This window comes from Ursus americanus, chromosome 10 (assembly GCF_024610735.1).
Source record: "Ursus americanus isolate L20-20 chromosome 10, mUrsAme1.1.p, whole genome shotgun sequence".
NCBI classification, from domain to species: Eukaryota; Metazoa; Chordata; class Mammalia; order Carnivora; family Ursidae; genus Ursus; species Ursus americanus.
In genome coordinates this window covers 32,020,406-32,040,983 of record NC_142136.1, presented here as the reverse complement: position 1 = coordinate 32,040,983, position 20,578 = coordinate 32,020,406, and the positions used below count along the sequence as shown (strand labels likewise).

The 20,578-nt window shown below is 38.0% G+C and overlaps 1 protein-coding gene across 8 annotated transcripts in view; it reads right to left on the bottom strand.

Moving 5' to 3' along the window:
• Window positions 1–20,578, bottom strand: part of KLF12 (KLF transcription factor 12) — a 420,803-nt gene that overhangs the window by 303,154 nt on the left and 97,071 nt on the right. The gene's annotated exons all lie outside the window — the stretch shown is intronic.

Here is a 20,578-nt window from a genome sequence, read left to right as displayed (position 1 = left end):
TGCTGATGTACCAATCCTGTATTTTAAGAATGCATAGGGGTGCCTGGGTGGCTCAGTCAGTTAAGTGTCCAACTCTTGACTTCAGCTCAGGTCTTGATTTCGGGGGTCATGTATTCAAATCCCATGTGGAACTCCACGCTGGGCATGGAGCCTACTTGAAAAGGGGAAAGGGGAAAGGGAAGGGAAAGGGGGAAGGAAAGGGAAAGGGAAAGAAAAAAGAAAAGAAAAAAGAAAAGTGTGCACGAGTCTACAAGGCATAAGCTATGAAAAGGAATAAATGAATATTGGTTGACAGAGTTTGAGCTCTAACTGTGAATTGGTGAACTTAAGAAATTCAACCAAACTTGTCACTCCCAGTGGCTCCTAACCTGCGTTAGGCAGGAATACAATGGATAACTACTGCATGGATTGTAACTTAGCATACCACGTAGCTTTACTAGATGGCACTCTGAAGAGAAATTCTTAAATCAAAAGGGGACAACAGAGTGAAGTATTTTCACTCTTTCTGCAGCTGAGCCTGTGGACACACCAGCAGTGAATGATCCCTCAGAGGTGGCCTTGGAGAATTGTAAAGGTGAGCAGGGAGCGTTTCCTTTCCAAGCACAGTTCCATAAAGCACCACATTGTAACAGCTTATCTGTGACTGTAAACAATCTCTTTCCCTACAGTTTCACCACAGCCAGAAATGAATGCTCAGAAATGAATCTGCCACTTTGTCTTGTATAATTTAAAGGAGTATATTATTTACAATAGTATCTCAGCAGAAAAATACAATCCATAAATCGGGTGTGTGCCAGGCAGTGTGGCAGGAATTTCCCACATTATCTTAGGTAACCCTCCCTGTGAAGAAGGGATTATTAAGCTGCACTTCACCAGCGAAGAAGTAGAGCGCGGTGGCTATCAAACTGCACCGCCGGCACCTGAACGCACTTCTGTCTGATCCTGAAGTCTGTACTCTTTTCCTCATGCCACAGTGCCTCTCCCCAGAAGCTTCTGAGCTGTGAGCTTGACGGACATGCTATGCCAGAACAAATTTATCTAAATTACAGATGTGCACAGATTTCAGGAGTGCCACCAAGCCCTGAGAAGGCACAAATCGTCACTGCATCCTGTGGATGGATCGAGCAGCCACCGAAGAGACTGCTGTTCACTTTCCCGATTCTGAGCAGGAGCCGCCGATGGTGTGAGTGTTGCTTGAGGCTGCTGTTCGGGCAGCCTTTTCCATGCCTGGTGTGCGGACTAAAGGTCTAAATTAAAGTGTAACAGAGTTCTTATTTTCCAGTGCATTTAGTTTTTAATGTAGGTTTTCTCTGAGATGTCATGTAAGAACACTCCCATACACATTCCAGGAGTCCCAGAAGCCTAGAAGTCACTGGAAAGTTAGCCCTCCAGTTTTTGCAAGACCATAAACAGTAACTGCGGAGTTTATCAGGAGCAGTTAAACTTCCTTAAATCACTTTATTCACCTGATGCTGGATTTACCATTCCGTAGCCCTGAATTCAAAACTTACCTCTTCTACTTGCATGTTATAGGGCCGTGGACTAGACATATCTCTCTAAAATTCAGCCTTTCCACATCCATAGAAATGGCTAATATTAATGCCTACTTTGCAGGGTGTTTGTCATGTCTGGATAATCTAAGAAATGCAATTTGCAGAAGGCACTCCATAAAAATAGTTATTATTAGATTATTATTTTTTTATTTAGAAATACTACTTTGGCTTTTAAAACACAGGAGTAAGTAATATTATTAAGCTACAGAATCTGCTGGAGCCCAAAGGAGAGCAGAAAAAAAAAATCATATGAACTTCTTGGGTATCCTATATTATTATTGTTAAATCATGCCAATTAAAGAAAGAAAAAGTAGTTACTACAGTCAACCAGATTTCCAGAAAACATACATTAATATGTCATAGTCTCCTCTTACAGAGACAGAGGCAACAAAAGATGGGTTTATAATTTTTCATAATAATATGATCCAAATAAACTAAAACCCACAGAGGTAAAGTTCATTCTGAAAATCCTTCATCCAGAATTCCTGCTCATGGAGATTATTTGGCTCTATTTTTAAAAACTTAATTACTTAATATTATACCTGTTCCAGAATTAGTCAGACTTTGATTTTCAATAACTTCTTCATTCTCTCTCTTATTGCCTCTTTAATGTCATTGGTCTTATTCCCTTATTAGGAAATCCACATCTTGATCTCTTTCACTATGAACTTTAATCACTCATTCACTGAACCAACTAAATCCCTAGGCAAAAATAGAGGATGCTAGGTTTCAGAAAGCACAGATTTCAGCATAATAATAAAAAAATTGCCATGAAAGTATGAATCAAAATAGTATAAAATCTCTGCTTGCAGTACTACAGAAACTAAAGGCCAAAAACTGTTAGTGGTTACACCAGTCATATGTCTGTCTACTGAGCATCTGAAATATGACGGTCCAAATTAAGCTGTTCTCTAAGTGTGAAATACACACCAGATTTTGAGACTTTTTACCAAAACACACACACACACACACACACAAAACAAAAAACAAAAAAAAATCCTAAAATATTTCATTTATCATTTTATATCATATGTTGAAATGGTAATATTTTGAATATACTGGGTTAAATAGATTAAAATTAATTTCATCTGCTTTTTACTTTGTAATGTCGCAATTAGGAATTACTTAAGCAGCTTGCATTATATTTCTATTAGGCAGTGGTCAAGGTTCCACATTTCAAAGCCTTGCACAACACACTAGGAATTTTCCTGGCCTCTAATTATATTTTATATAGACCTTAATGACATGTCTACTTTGTCCACTAAACTCCCCAAAGGTATGTTTTCTTGTTTAATCTAGTGTTTAATGTATTTGGATGTAAATGTATCACCACATGTACTGTTAATTGAGCACAATCTTGAGCCCCTTGCAGAGCTATAATTGTGCAGAATGTATCTGATGCTTGCTGGTACCTGATTTTTATCTCACTAGATTATTAATCTTCAATTCTTTGAAAACTCTGCAAAGTGATCTCAAAAGCAATGTGTGTGTCTTCCAAAAGCACAGTCGTTCACGTACAGCCATGCCTGAACTCAAGTGTCAAGGGCTTTCCATAATCCTCACAGCCTATTGAAACTAAAAGATTCCTGGGGGACCAGAAATATAACCTGGCATCCACTGTTATGTCCTGAAAAGAAGCTGTATTTCAATTGATAAGATACAATGTAATGTATTCTGCATCACATATCTGTTCCACTGCTGATGAGAACTGCGTTGCACAGTATACATCATTAAACTGAACACAGCCAAGTATATTATGTTACAGCACCATTTGGAAACTCAGGCCAAACAATCCTCTTAAATTTCTAAATGTCAAACCTACTGACAATAACATTTTCATCCGTTCTGTGTTTACTGTTGTTCCTTCTATGTTTCTTCTCAGGCAGTCCTCTGAGTAAACAAATTTGAATCACAGAGTTTGCAATTTTCATAATGTATAAATTGGTGAAAGAATTCATTATACATTTAAGGAATTTTCCAGCTCTTTTACAGACATGTGACAGTACCTAACAAACAATCACATATTATTAACTTTTATCAACCCTTATTGTTTTTCCCCCTCAGAGTTGTATATGGAGATGATGTCTTCAATCCCATGATCTCCACCAAATAGCTCTCCCCTGCTCTGGTTGGGACCCATCCCTATCAGGCAACATAAGCAAGGATATACTCAACAGACACTGGGTCACTGGTGAATAAACCTTTGACACCAGAGAGGGAGTCTACCTGGTAAAAAGCACATGGATATGATTTCTTCTAAATCTGCAGAAAGACTTTAAGAGTTGACTGATCCCTACAGCTTGATATAAACACAAGAGAGGCCCTCATGTGAGAGGGTTCCCTAAACCCACAACCTAGGACAACCTGGAAATGTCAGGCCAAGCATGAAGTTACCAAAAGGTGAATTCAGTGCTTCCCAAACTTTTCAAATCATCCTCAAAATGAATGAGGAAATTAGTATCTCGGCATACCTGTGACCAACCACAGCGCACTAGCTGGGAAGCTTTACTGAGGGAGCTACAAATCTAAATGCTAACAGGAGCCAGGAGGCTGAAACAGAGGATGTAGCCTTTCAAGAGAAGCTAGAAGTGGGAGGGCAAAGGGATGCCCTCTCTGGAGAAGGCCACCTCTACTCAACTTCTGACATCTGCCCTATAGTTACATTCAAATGAAATGAAGACTCTATAGCCCTTTATGAACTTTTCTAGTTAAAAAAAAAACAATGGCTGCACTGTTGAACTGACAGAAACCAGACAAAACAAAAACACTAGCCACACATCAGCTTGTTCATGAGATGTGTTGTACTGCTTTGACCTTCAGATTCAAAATACCTAGGAAGCCAAGAAACTACAAATTAGAGAGACCCTAGATTTAGCTGGGTCTTTGCCATGGTGAGCCAAGAACAGAAATTCACAGAATAAAACATGGTGTTTCTTACAGAAGCATCAATTTTACTTGGGAGATTTCTTCTTTTTTTTTCTTTTTTTTTTTGAAAATTTACATTAAAACAAACTGAGTGTATTTTGAATACAGTTCAAAAATCATATGATTTAACGTAAAACAAGAGAGTCAGAATACATCTACTACTCCTTGCGGCAGGCTACTTTCAACCACATACCTCGGATTATTTCCTTTCTGAGGAAAAAGTCTGAGAAGTCATCTATTGGGCAAGCCTCAGAGAGGACAAAAACCTCTTAGACTGGCTCTGAATAAAATAAGATTTTCAAGGTTTCTTCCATAGCTTGAAGTTTTTAAGCAGCCCTGGACCGCTTGGATTGCTACTTCAAATGTAATCTGCATCCTCAGAATGTTCTGGAAGGCCCCTGGAAGACTGAATTTCAGCAGTTCAGGCCTGCCAGCCCAGTGGACAGAGGGCACCCCACTAACACAGCAGCACACTTGCCCCATTCTACACCAGTAAATAGTTTTCTTCGTGTGTTCTGCGTTTGTTTATGGGTAATGAATAAAACCTTAAAATTGCTATTTGGAATATAAAATACTGTAGTTCTTGCAAATGGTAAAGTTATGCTGGCTGTAGTTTAGGGTACTAAGGCTGTTATTTATAGACTAAAACCCATTATCACTACTCAAATATTGAGCAAGAATAGTTTGTATTCAAAGATAAAGTTGCCACAGGGGACTATTGATATAGGAAATATGGCTGGAGAGATATGGGATGCATATTAAAATTTATACACTGAAAAGAAAAAAATGTATTTAACAGGTATATTTAATATTCCAGTAGCATTGACTGGAATTGTTAAAGTTATATTTGCTGACATTTCAATTATAACCTTCTATTTTCAGTGCCTTCAGTTCAATCCAAAATTTTTCTCCAGGCCCAAAAGTAATGTACTTTATAAGGTCTTAGTCTGCCAATGATTTTTTGGTAGTGTTCAGCACAAAGAAACTTTCAGGGAAAAGACCAAAGGCAAATTTGAATGTTTTTCTTCACAGAACCACCAAATTTTGAAATGAATATAGTAAGGATTTAAGACAATTTTTTTTTTCCAAGTGAAGCAGAGAGGCTAAGAGTTTGCCACAGTTAGTCAAATAATACTTACTGGAGTCAGGAATCAAACCAAGGGATTTTTCACTCCAGATCCATGCTTCTAACTATTATTGTTTATTGCCTTGGCATTATCATAATTTGATAGAAATATCTGCACATATAGTAATTTATATTAATATATTAATATAGCTATGTATATTATTATTATATAATATTATTATACCTATGATTAGTATTATATACCTATGATTTTATTTTTATTTATTTAAGTAATCTCTACACTCAATGCGGGGCTCAAACTCAAGACCCTGAGACCAAGAGTCACATGATCGTCTGACTGAGCCAGCCAGGCACCGCTACCTACAATTTTAATCTATTTCATAGATTTCAGTATCTTAACAACTCTTACTATTAATGCTAACTTAATGGTATGTAACCCTCAATGCAATTACAATTTGTACGTATAATTCTCTGTGAGGTTTCTTGAAGTCCCCGCTGGATTGCATTTTCGATGGGCGTGGAGCATTCTAGGGCTTACTTAAGTTGCTCAGCCTCTCTAGGACCCAGTTTTCTCAAATATAAAATGGGAATAATAACAGCGCTTATGCTGGAATGGCTGTGCGAACAAAATGGAAAAATGTAAGTAAAGTGCCTTAGCACAATGCTCAGCACACAGGAAGCAGCAAGTGAATGCTAGTTATTATTGTTGGTGATGATAATTTCATCCACCCTTTGTTCTTGTGACTTACACAGGGTTTGGCAGATGAAAGGTACTCGGTAAATAATAATTAAATAAATTAAGGAATATTTTAAGACTTTTTAAACAACACTCCCTGCCCCACCCCAGTCCCATACATGCAAATACACCCTTTCTCTCCATCAGCACTGCCATCTCTCAAACATGATTTTGTTTTCTCTACCTGAAATACAACTCCCCATCCTAATTCTCCTCTGGCTAACTCCTATTTTTCATCAAAGTTTTGGCTCCCTTTTATTCTCTTATGGGAAGTCTTTTCTTAAACTGAGAGCCCATTATGAATGCCTGCTTATGCTTTTTCACTGAGCTCTCTTCTTGTTCCTAACTATCAAAGCACTTAACACCAAGTCTTCTTGATGTTTTTTTTTTTTTACTTGCCTTTATACCCTACTGGACTGCAAACTCTTTAAGGCAGACACCTTGTTTATCAATGTAAAGGTACACAACATAAGAGATGTTCAAAAAACATTTGTTTAATGAACGAACAAATACATATTTCCATCTGAGTAACATTTCCATGATTCTCACCCTCCCCAACAAACATCAGAGTGGATTTGGTATTTGGTTCAATTTTAGAAATGAACAAAAAAGGAAAGACACTTAAGATGTGTTTTTTTTTAAGTGAACAACAATAACAACAACAAACTTGGACAAATTCCTCCCAAAAGATAGCCAAATGGCCACTAACATACAAAAGGTATGCATCAACATTAATCATTAGGGAAATGTAAACTGAAGCCACATGAGACACTAACACACAGCAACCAAAATGGCAAACAAAAACAGCAAGAAAATATGAATAACAGCAAGAACACAGGGCATCTGGAACTTTCATATACTGTTGATGAACATCTAAATTGGTACACTCAGGAAAACTGCTTAGCAGTATCTACTAAAATGAAATACTCCTTAAGACTCAGCAATTCCATCTCCAGAAATCCGCCACACAGAAATATGCACACGTGAGCACCAAAAAGTATTCACAAGAATATCCCGAACAGCTCAAAACTGGAAACAGGAAAATGCTCACCAACAGTCAAGTGGATAAATCAATCTGTGCAAGTTTTTGATAAATTCATACACCGGAATATTATATAGCAATGAAACAAAACACTGTGGATAAATCTCAAAAACATCACGTTGGGTGTAATCAACCAATCATGTGTTGTTGAGGGATGCAGTTGTCTACGGCCACAGAAATGAGAGAATACTTGACTCTCGTGTGAGTGGCTATGGCTTGGTCTGGGTGGCTGTTGAGTGTAGACGTTCACTTTGTGGGCATTCATCCATTTGTACACCTGTAGTAATGTGTACTTTTCTGCATGTGAACTGCACTTCGGTGAAAAGGTAAACTAAAAATAAATGAATAAAGGATCTCAACCTAAAAAAAAAAAAATTGTCAACACAGATGATTCACACAATTCCAAGAAGTCTGAAATCCTCTGAACCTGCCTAGTCACTTGATTCTATCTGAGATCTCATCTGGATCTTATTTCTAAATCATCTCTTTACTGGCAAATTCTATTTTAATCTAATTGCTAAATATAGACTACATACACACAGGTTTAACATTGCCATAAAAAGTGATGAACAGCAGAAACGGGGTCATGATCTTTTTATTACAAATTTTTTAAAAAGAGGTTTTCCTAAGTTGGCAACTGTCATGAGAAAAAAATTGATACACACATATATCCATGTATTTATACATATACTTATGCAAACATCTGAAACAAATGGTCTGAGTTGGAAGTAAATGGCCAAAGAGCAGTGAAAGGCCTGGAAAAGCAGCAGAGCCCTGGAATATCAAAGATGGCCCACACTACGTGGAGAAGCTAAGAAGGGGTAAGAAAGCACGAGGGCTGACAGGTCCAGAGCTGTCACCAGGAGGCACGCCAGCTCTGCTACAGCCCAGGAGGGAGCACAGGGCACTGGCTTATTCAGTGGTGCCTGCCAGTGTAGGAAAATGTGAGAAACTAGGGTTGGAATTACCAAGGCCATGAGAAAGCCTTTAAAAGTCCTTATAATGACTGCCTTTTACATTTGTTTTTAATTGGAAGCATAAAGGCAACATCTTCAATAAGCTGAACTTCGACAGGATCTTACCAATTTTAAATTAGTAATAATGTGGTTACATACATACAAATGAATTCTTCATTTTCAAACTCTTGCTCACTAGTAATTGTTCAGGATCTCCCTCCCTCACCTCCCCCTCCCTCTAGTTATTCTGCTTTCTTATGCATAATACATGGTAATTATCTCTTGCAAAAGTGACTTAATATGCAGAAATGCCCTAAGGGGGAGCTCACCACTGCTGAAAAGGTATACAAAATAAATCCATACATATAATTTCAAGAAAGCAAATCCTCCTTTGGGAATGGGTCACCGTTCAAACATTCAGAAATTAGATTTTACCAGGTATGTTTAACTCCCTAACATTCAAATATTTAGGCACCATCCTGCTCTTAGATCATTCAGTGAGACCTATTGCTCTGAAAAGCCACATCATGTTTTTTTATTCTTTACCAATGACAACAACCGACCAATGTTAGGCGTGCTTTATTCATCTAACAGCAATCACAAAATGTGGATATACTCCTGTACCATTAACTCCCCGTATGAAGACTTCAAACTGAAAAGAGTTTTTTGGCTATAAAGTAATTCCATTTCATTGTAAACTCTCTTCAAATGACAAATATATTCACCATAAATCAGTAAAATTACTATACAACTATCACAGAGAGAATGAGGCTATGTTGCTCGTGTTGAAAATCGGATTTCTCTGTCCAGAAGCTTACTCAAAATAGGTCTTTTTAACTTACGAGTCCCTTGCAATCAAAGATCTGTATGTTTAAATCAAAGTAGGAAACAGATCAATATAACTTTGCATCTCTTTGTGTAATTAGACTGCAAAATAAAATTTCCTCTTTTCCGGGAAATTTCTTTTTCTGGGGGAGAATGTTGCCGATTTTAACATTTAAAGAAGGTAAAAAATACTCTTTTAACTATGTCCTCAGCAAAAGCAAAAGCAATCATCCGGACTGCAAACCACATGGAAACCCTCTGGTCCTTCCTTTCAGCTTCCCCCATAATGCTAACAAAAACTCCATCACTGGTCCCTGTGCCCATCAGCTCTCCCTGCTCGAAGTCATGGCCTGTACGTTAAGTACAAGTGTCAGGCAGTCATAAAATCTCAACTCTTTGGGGATCAAACGTAAGATGACATTCTGTTGAGTGGGAAATCCCATGGCCTGTGGCCATGCCTTCCAGGGGTTTGACATGCTGGAAAAGAAAAACACAGCCTGCTTTTAAAACGAGGTCATTCTTACATGGAATTTGGTTGTAAAAAAACGCTTTACAAGCCTCATATTTATATTGGCTAAAATATATTTTCATCCATAAACTTCAAGAAGCCATTTCAGAAATTTTAGCAATTCTTAGTTAACTGCACAGTTCTCGTGGACTGCAGCAACTTCTACCAGTCAAAGTGACACACACAAAAAAAGCAGCCCCTGCCGGTGATGAATTCAAGCGCTCTACTTCCATTCAGCCTATCCGGGTCTGAAGAAAGGAGATGGGTACCTAATCACTACTGGACAAATCCCACAAAGGCAGCAGCACTTTACGGATGCCTCATACATCACACCGGAGGTCTAAGTACAGGCAGGACACTTGACAGGATGCAATGATTTAGAATGCACTCCAATTTTTAAGGAAGTCAGTGTTAGAGCCAGAAACAGGATAAATGAAAACTTTCTAAGACACATGTTTTCTGAGATTTATAATCAGGTAGAGATAGAGAAGGGGAAGGAGATTAGACAAGTGTTTAGACTTTTTCATCAAAATATGGAATGGGAAAAAGATTTTAACACCTGCCACTTCCTTTGCAATTGTGAAGAAAGATGACTGACAATTCCCATGGGTTTTCATTACCATCAAGATCCAGCACCTTCCAAGTCTGCTACTACATAACTGTGTCAAGCAAAACCTATCTCAGAGAAAAAGTGCTTTCAGGTAAAGGCAACGCGGAGAAAAGGGAGGCATGTAAAGAAAAAAAGCATTTTGAATTAAACTCGGAAAGATCAGTTGGGCGTCAGGAGTAAAATCGCTTTGACTTGTTACTAATAAGTTTATAAAATTGCTACTCACACCTGGAACGATCAGGCAATTGACTTGATAGCATACTCACATTGTTCTTATCAAGATTAAAAAAGAGAAGACTTCACATAATAAATCCCCATCCATTAACTCTACTCCAGTCTAAGGAAATAAGGGTCCTGAAAGTTGACGGTTGATGATAATTCCATGTGTCTAAGAAACTTTTAGTAGAAGAAGCTACAAACAGGACATGATATTCTTGAGACAATGATACTGGAGATCCTGGAAAATGACTAGAGGGTGGGGGGTGAGGTGCCAGAAGGGAGAAAGTGAGAGGGAGGAAGGAAGAAGAAAAGGCAGGGAGGGAAAGAAGGAAAGATAATAGAAACAACACTAGCTTAGGGTAAGATCCAGAGAAAGAGCTTGGAGTACAGAGAGCTAGTACAGGCACGCGAGAACTGACTGTGGACATCTCTACGCAACCCCATAATGCACTTCTGTAGCTTGAAATCCATCATGGTCAGTGTATTTATATCAAGGAAATCAGCACATGCAACTAATCAGGGCTTTTTATTCCAAATACCGTTTACCGATATGCCACTGGTTAGATCAAAGTACGATGGTGAGTCTTGTGCCAATAAAATAGAAATGCATCATCTACTTCAAAGGACTCATCTGAAAATTAAGTACAATTGTGCAAAAATGCATAGAAGACATACAGGGTTTTCAGAGAGCTATGGCTATTACTTTTAAGAATTAGCCATCAAGTGCAAATTATAGAAACCAACTTCTAAGAATTTCACCAAGAATGATGTTCTCCTTAACGGTAACTCTAGCCAGACCACAGGCTTAAAATAGTTGAACAGCAGCAGCCAGATCAGTAATAAAGCTTAGAAACAAATAAATAAACAAAAAGAGGCACAGCTAAGATCACAGGGGCTAACAGACCATGCAAACTTGACAAGGAAACCAGCACAAAATGAAAAGCCAACACAGTGGCATTCATTCCAAACCTCCTATGTGAAACTTAACTATATTAAATCTGATTTTTGTATGTCTTCTTAGATATTTTAAATACCCTGTCATTATATAAGAAATGGCCACAACGGAATACTATAAATAAGCTACTAGAAAGCATTGCGGGTATGAACAACAACCTAGCTCTCAGTTGACACTGTAAGTACAACCCAAATGTCAAGTCTACATTGAAAATACTGAACTGCAAGACCAAGAGGAATGCAGTTTTATGAAACCATCACAAAATATAATGGTGACATTCACTGCAGACAGAATTTCAGAAAAAAGAATATAATATATTGTATGCACATATTTCTACACACAAAAGAATAACACTCCCTAGCTAGCTAAATATCTGTATATATGTCCATATACACACACATCAAGTCCCCTCTAACGTGGGGATTCCTCACGCTGTAATTAAATAGGCACCCCTGGCTACCGCACCTCTTTGCCTCCCCACCTCCGCCAGATGACATTTTTCCTATTCTGTTTTTCCCTCTGTAGAATCTACTCATCTTCCACACCTTTTCAACTCTACGTTTTCATTCTCGTTTCCATAATGTGCTGGGCCCGAGACTGGCTTTCCAATAGTAGAAAAGACAATGAATGGTACACAGAAAAGAAGGAAGAAAAGTAAATCTAAAGAGCACACACCAACCCCCACCCCTACCCAGACGCAGCCACTCGTGACCACTCCAACCCCCCAACACATCCAACCCAGTCACCTCACTGGCCCTCTTTTTCGAAGATGTTCAGGAAAGCCATGCAATATAAAGAAGAGAGAATCAGTCCATGAATTTTTGTCTTGCTGAAACTAACTTAATCTAAATCTATACCCCACACACACACAATCTCAAAAAGCTTAAAATTTTAAGTATCCCTGTTATCCAGAATATAAACGCTTTCGACTCGTATTTTTCAACGTCAGCTACGCATCAGAATTCACTAGGAGATTTTAAACTCTTGGAGCCATATGAATGCCTGGCCAATGACAGGTGAATCTCTGGGGCTGGCGCTCAGGCGGCCGTAGGTTTTACAAGCCAGCCAGCTGATCCCAATGTGCAGCCGGACCTGAGAACCACCACTCTAGACCTGACACACCTTACTCCTTGCTCGACACTAGTGATTCTCACCCTTAGCTGTATACTCCCAGATCCCCTTGGGAGGCTTTCAAACATACAAACGACCAGGCCCCACCCTAAAACAACAAAATTAGAATCTCCAGGGAATGGAAACGCTTTCTCTGGAGACTAAACTGAAGCTGTGATCAAAAACTAATGCTCTTTGCACATTATCCATTTGAAGCTTTCTTTTTGGAATTCTCAGAACTATTATAACTTTCCTGATTTTATAGTCAACTTCTGTACCATTTCTGGTAGTACTAACCCTTAAGGAACAACACTAAAATTACTTCAACACTTGCACCAAAAACAAACCCAGGACTGAACTTTCCTGCTTACTGGCAGGTGTAGGAGGTCCTAGGGCTGCTGTAACGAAGCACTACAAGGTAGGTGGCCTGTAACAGCAGTCACTTATTCTTCCACAGTTCCAGAGGCTAGCAGGCCAAAATCAAGGTGTAATTACAGCCACGCTCTCTCTGAAGCCTACAGTGGAGAAAGCGTTCCCCGCCTTTCTCTTAGTTTCTGGTGTTGCCAGCAATCCTTGGTGTCCCCTGGGTTGAAGGCACTTCACTTCAGTCTTTGCCTCCACTATTACATGGTATCCTCCCTGTGTAGTCTATGTCTCTCCTAAGAACACCAGTCATATTGGATTAAGGGCTCAACCTACTCCAAGAAGACCTCATCTTAATAATTACATCTGCAACAACCCTATTTCCAAATAAGGTCACATTCTGAGGTGCCAAGGAGGACATGAATTTTGGGAGGGAACACTATTCAACCCCATACAGCAGAGAAGAAGTGGGGAGTAGGGGGGAACAGAAACTACAGTAAGAAGCATCAGGTGTTGACTGTGAACAGGTAGTAGATTAACCAAGTTTCTAGAAACCTCAAAGAAAATAAAAGGGATATGGAAAATACAGTCAGAGTCAAGAGTGTCCCTAAGAGACTAATCTAGAAAGAGATTCCAAGCCCTAACAGTTTATCACCACCAATGCAAAGGAACCCTTCTTCCAACATCCAGCCTCTAAAATAACAAGTTGCCTAAAGCTTAGAAGTTTATACATTCATATTTCTGCTGTCAGTGCTATAGCAATGCCCCGAAAAATTCCTGTGAAAACTCATGCATTTTCCAATAGATACACCATCATACACAGAATATTCATACACAGGGTTATATTGGTAGTACCATGTTCTAACGGGGAAGGGGCATTACAGAGGAAGTAGGCTTTGTAGAATAAACTCCCCAGTCACCAACCATACTTCAGAGAAAATACTTCCCAAATTCCAACTTCATATTCTAACAAATACCAGCAAAATAGTAAACTCTCCTTGATTTAGCACCTTGGTTGTCCATCTCATGGTTTACACATTGAATTATCCTCACTAGCCACAGATGGCAGAGAAGCCCCCACCCCGCCAGTAACCAAAGAAATAGATGGGTACTTGTACATTTTGTCACACTCAAAAACTCTGTGATATGCTAGCAGCCCCAGTGATAAAAGCAACAATCAGCTGGACTACAGCAGAAAGAGTAAGTGGGCATGCTACATGTACAGTACACAGGTAGTACAAAAATTACGGACCAAAATCATAATTCCTCAGGTACAAATTAGTTTAGTCCCCAGATATATTTCATCTTCTTGGAGCTCATAAGTGTCTTATTTTACTGGCAATATAAACAAGTTAGTGTTGTTCACTCAACCACTAAAAAGATGAGCAAACTCATTTATTTTAGCCAAATGTTGTTTTCATGAAGATGCATTAAGAAAGAAAAGTACAGGGGGCGCCTGGGTGGCACAGCGGTTAAGTGCCTGCCTTCGGCTCAGGGCGCGATCCCGGCGTTCTGGGATCGAGCCCCACATCAGGCTCCTCCGCTATGAGCCTGCTTCTTCCTCTCCCACTCCCCCTGCTTGTGTTCTCTCTCTCGCTGGCTGTCCATCTCTGTCAAATAAATAAATAAAATCTTTAAAAAAAAAAAAAAAAGAAAGAAAGAAAAGTACAAAATCTCTCTAAAACATAGGAAATTAGGAAAAACTCCAATTAGATAGATTTTTGTTGATTAAATTATTTCAAAGTAAACTTCAAATAAATAAACTTCAAATATCTGAGACTCTACACAAAACAGCACCTGCCTCCCTAACACTTCTCAAACTTTAATGACTCAGTGTCTTCCTAACTACACTGAGTTCTGAACATAAATAAGGCAAAAGCAATCTCCCTTTATAACGTAGCTCAGAGAGTAAAAAATCTCTTCTATTTACTAGGCTGACATTTACTTTGATCTCTTACAGACCCTTTCAGGTAACAACTTATATATATAATAGAGTTAAAAGCATGCAAACTCCTTTGGGGACTTAAAATACCTTAGAAGTCATGAACAAATGCAAGTAAACGGAAAACACAAGAAGGAGGCATCTCTATTGCTTTCCTTTGCATAGTTTGACAGCAGCGTTTTAAAATACAGGTGAGGAAATCTTTCAGTTTGGCTGTGATACTGGGAAAGAAGCTTAAAGCAGTTTAAGAACTCGAGTAGGATGAAACCAAACGAAAATTCAAAGGTAGCAAAAGTTAGTCCTTCATGCAAATGTCATTCCATCCCAGCTATTTCTATTTTCCAAGAAGTCTCTGTTGCTCATCTACCCAGAAGAAGTATCTGAATACATTTGATGCCCATCTACCGCTGTAGCTTCAAAGTAATTTTGAATGTTCTTAATTATGCAACTAATTGGCTATGAACATTAGTAAATTATACATGGTGGACATCTCAGTTTCTTCAGAGTTTTAAAAAAAATCCACGAATAATCTAAGTAGTTGCAAAGGTTCTGGTACTTCATTTCCAAAGGCCTATGTAGCCTCTAAATAGTTTACTAACATACACTGAGCATGAAATATACTCAAAGGAATTCGGGACAACACAAGCTCATGCTCTGCCTTCTTATGAAGAGTCAATGTCATGAACACAAAATAATGTAGATTATATCATCAATCAACAAGCAATGAATAAAGCAATGAAATGCATTGGACTGATGTGACGAGATAAACAAAGGTCTACAGACATAGTTAAATGAGGACACCAAGTAGATACATTGGGCATCCGATCTGATTACTGCTACATAGAATCACTCCTCTAGAGTCCCTGTGATAGGGAAGAAAATATTATTTGGAAAAATGCAAATGTTCCTTCCTTAAATAATTTCGATTTGCCAAAACTTTCCCAGTAAAAGAGCTGAAGTCTGGATACCCTTATTCAAAACTTGACCTTATTAATAACTGTAACTCATGTCAGATGAAACACAAATACCAATGTCATATTTTTATTATTATAAAATTATTAGAAATGATTACACATGGATTGCAAATACAACCCAAAAAACTATCTTTAAGACTTGAAGGAAAAAGAAGAAAAAAAAAAAAAGATCTCTACATTAGAGGAAAAACAGGTTTAAAGGAACTTGGCAATAGTTCAACTACCAAAATATATGTGTAAAAAATGATGAAAGGCGGAAGAGGAAAGAAAACCAGTTATTTTAATTCAAAAAAAAAAAGTGGAAGATTTGCACAACTTCTTTTTTAGCTGCATGCTTCTCTGATAAAACTGTATCTAAATTCTCCTTGAAGCTTAAATTATATACTGAATAAAAATCACCTTGACTTGTACACTTAAAAATGGCTAAAAAGTCAATTTTATGTTATGTATATTTTACCACAATTAAAAAATAAAAATAAAGCAAGAGTTAAAGGCTCATCTATTCATAAAATAGGGAAGGAATGGTTTTCATCTCTGCTACTTACATATGCTTGCACATATTTCCAAGTTAGATACAGTCACGTGAAAAAATATATGGATTTAACTCTACTTCTGCTGTTTGAGGACAAGTATCAGGTCCTATTCATCTCTGAATCTCCGTTTTTTAGAAAAGTGCTTTGCAAGGTGGAAAAGCTGGAACTTGCCTAATACAACATAGGGAAAGAAAATGGCTGAAACAGTTAATTTTATGTTAGGATATTTTTACCACAATCAAAAAAAAAAAAAATATCACCCGATCCTAGAATCAAATAGTATTATCATTGACCTTGATTGATTCCTATCCAGGCGAATCTAAACATCAAATTCTAATCTTCTGTCATGTGTTTTCTGGGATACGGTTACATCCATTTTTAAATTTTCTAACCACTCTAGAACCCACGGGAGGCCAAAAGGTACGGAAAGGAGGGGCCCATTTGTGCACCACGCTGATCAGCTCCCACAGTGAAGTCATGTGCCCTGTAAAAGTTGTCAGGTTCTTTCCTGTGTGAATCGCCACCTAGAAATGTCAGGGGCCTGCCTTGGGTTTCTGACAGGAAACAGTGCCACTCAAGTGCAAATTCACACGGACGGGAAGCTGCAGGGCCCAGACTGCACCAACAGCGGGGCGGACAGAACCAGCAAGTCACAGTGCTTTGCTTAAAAATAAAATGGCATAAAGAATCAGAAAAGAAATGAGCAATGAGAAAGAGACACAGAATTAGTTTGACCAAAAATACAAATGAACTGCGCATCAGTAAATCTTAAGGACAGCTTATCTTAGAGCTACAGAGGAATTTGCAAAGAAGTTTGAAGGCAATGCAAACTCCATGTAAATCTATTCGCTTCATACTTTCATGTCTCCCCCCCCATTTGCTGCTTCTTATTTTTTTTCTCGTTAGCTCTCACACTTTCCTCTAGACCCCCCCCCACTTTTTTTTTCTCATCTAATTATGCATCTCAAGGAAATTCCCTTACCCCTTTCGGTCTATTCATTCAAGATGCCTACGTTTTGGGGAGAGGGGTGTGGTGAGTAAATACTAAGATCCGTCCTTCTACAACTTGGGTAAAAGAGAAAGCAAGCTAAGGAGAAAGACATTGTTTCGTGGGTTTTAATAGTAAAACTCAAGATAAAGATCCCCTAGGGCTATTTTTAAAAGCCCATAATACCAAAACAGTGGTTTCCAATTCTTCATTTGGTGACTGGAGCTTTAGATAATAAGAATTTAAAGAAATGTTACATTAAGTCAAACAATCAGTACTTGGATATCTGTAAGCCAGAAATAACATTTTTAAAGGTTGGTTTTATTTTGTTTTTTAAACGTCAATGACTTTAAAATGTATCTGCCGTTTGTAAAGAAATAAGAAAAGGTGAGAGATCACTTGGTATCAATTAAATCAGCCAGTTTAAAACTAATGCCCATTACATCCATTGATAAAAAGTGATAGAAACGATCTTACTCCTGTGTGGCCTCTGGCAACACCAACTAACCAGAACCCTTCTAGAGGAACTTATGTTTCAAGAATCAAATAGTTGACAGTCTTTGACAGGCTGGTAACATTCCTGAATTAATCCTCCCCCTCCCTAAAAAAAGGGGGGGGAGGGCGGGGATTGAGTGTAAAAAGCTCATTGAAACACCATTTGTATCCTAAAACCTAGAACAAGTACATCAAAAGGAAATGGCCAATTTAATTATAATAAAACAATGTAACAGACTATTATGTTGCTACTATAAACTACAATCAAGAAAAATGGGATAAAAAGTAATATTAAGTAAAAATGATCTGCATATGAAGAAGAATTAGTAAAATACATGAAAACATTTGTTGAATAAGCATAGCGCGGTGTTCTGAGTAAGGTTTTTTCCCTATCTTAATTTGCATTCCTGACAGAACTTCATAATGTTTCTTTAAGAAACCATAAATGCAATATAAATTTTTGTAAATATATTTCCTAATATTATTTTAAAATATTAGATTTCAAATAGCAACGTTTATTGAAAAGACTATAAAGATTAATAAGGTCGCTCCTAGAATTTGTCTTAATATGATAAATAATACAATAAACATCGTTCTTATGTGGAAATGCTTCAATATTTTAAAATGTTCAATTATTCCTTATGTTAACAGGAATTTAGAAGGCACTTTGCTAGGTGCTGCAAAGAACTACAACATATATGAGAATCACATCATTATATAAGCTTACATTATATGAGAAAAATAAAGAAAAAGAGCATTTTCACATTTTTTAAAAAGAAGTATGTTACATGACCAATCACAACACTCTAAAGAAATAACCTGCAATCATAGATGACATATAGAAAAGGAGGTCACAATTATCACTATTATTATTAATAGCATTCATGGAGTACTGATTTCCAGACACCTTGCTAGATATTTCCCCCAGATATCATTTCACACAACACTAACTGGATGCTTTTAGTAACTGCATTTTTTTAGATGAGGCAACTGAAGGTCCCATAGGAAATAAAACTTTTCCAAGGTTACATGGAGGACATCCAAGCAATAATAAATGGTGAGCCTGAGACTCGAACCAAATTCTGATACTTTCTTGCCTACTTCTCCGAAGTTGAGAAGAAAAATAAAAAACAACAACTTATAAACCATATAAAACCAGGACTTTCATTTATATTTCTTTACATAATTCCACTAGATTTATTTTCCTAAATTGTTTTAATCAGCTCTTAAAATGGAAGAACTGCTATCCGTAGGACAAGAAAATTTCATCACGAGTGGCCATCTATTTCATTTTCACTGTGTTTCCTATTAAATGTTTCCAACTAAATAGAAACTTGATCTTTAAAATCATAAAATTAATACAGGCATGTTTCCTGATCATACTTCTCTTTAGGTCAGACTTAGCTACATCAGGAATAATTTGCCAGAATATACTGGATTGGATACTGTTTATTTTCTATTTAGTGTGGAAGTCACTCGTGATTTGTAAGTATTTAGGAAGACTTATTAATGGATGTAGGCAACCAGGGCACCCAGGATCATTCCTACCATTTGCTCTCAAGTTATTTTTCTATGCACACGTCTCACCTCTACACCAGGTGAGTCTGAGCCTCTAGGAAGAGCTTTGCATTCTAATGTTAATAGCACCTTCCAACCAGCTTCTGAGCAGTTAACTCCCTTCCTAAATAAAGTGTGTGGCTCCCTAGGAGTTCAGTTCTGTAACTTTATCTTCTAAAAGCATAGCTCACCAAATCTTACCTCTAGACCACAGGTAAGTGGGAACCAGGCAAGTGGGAAAGGCAATGGGAAAGGAAGCAGGGAAAGGAAGGTACAGCTGGTCAGACATGAGTCATCCACGGAAGGGTCTAAGTTATTTGAAATACGCTATTTCCTCAAAACTAGATGTGAATTTTCTCCATAGAACTCCACAGATCTTTTTATATTACATTTTAAATGTTTTAAGTCATTATGTGTCTTGAACTACCTGAGTCCATTGATGTCCTCAGGGATTTGGACCCTGAGCACTAGAATGAAGCCAAGCTAAGGCTGAACGGTGGGGTACGGGAGGGTGTGTTTGCTTTATCCAGGATGGGGGAGGGCCTGGTGGAAAACCGAAAATAAAAGAGATGACCAACAGAAGTCCACTGAAGATGGACAGCTGCCTCTTTGGGATGAAGCATAAAAGAAACTTCTGAAAAGAAGTCGCAGGAGAAGAGCTGAGAGTAGTGGCCAATGGTTGTCCAGCACTGTATGATTTCCCTGCCATATTATCACCTCTGTTTTCCTCTACCTGATTCCACTCTGTATCTTTACTTGCATCAATCTCTGCTCCAGGGAAATACCAACTCCTTTCATTAGCAAGAGGATATCCCACCATCGTTTCAGAGGGCCCATAACAAAATTTGTAAATGCCTACATGAGGAAGAGACAAGAAGTCCGAACAGCTCCACTGTTCCAGAACAAAATCTGGCTGTCATTTGCTCACTTCCCACACTCTCCCTGTATCTGGCCCACTTCCAATTGATAGAAACTAAAGAGAAAATAATCATATTCTACAGATAATATTCAAGCCACCTGGTATCACATCTTAGAAGCTTATGGCAGAAAGAATACATTTTATATGTTAATGCAAGCCACAAATGTAGCATCCTACCAATATCCTCAAGTCTCTATAAGGGCAACGCTTACATAAACACAGTACTAAAGGTTTCTGCAACATTTATCTCATTAAAATAACAAGTTTAGATATAGTTATTC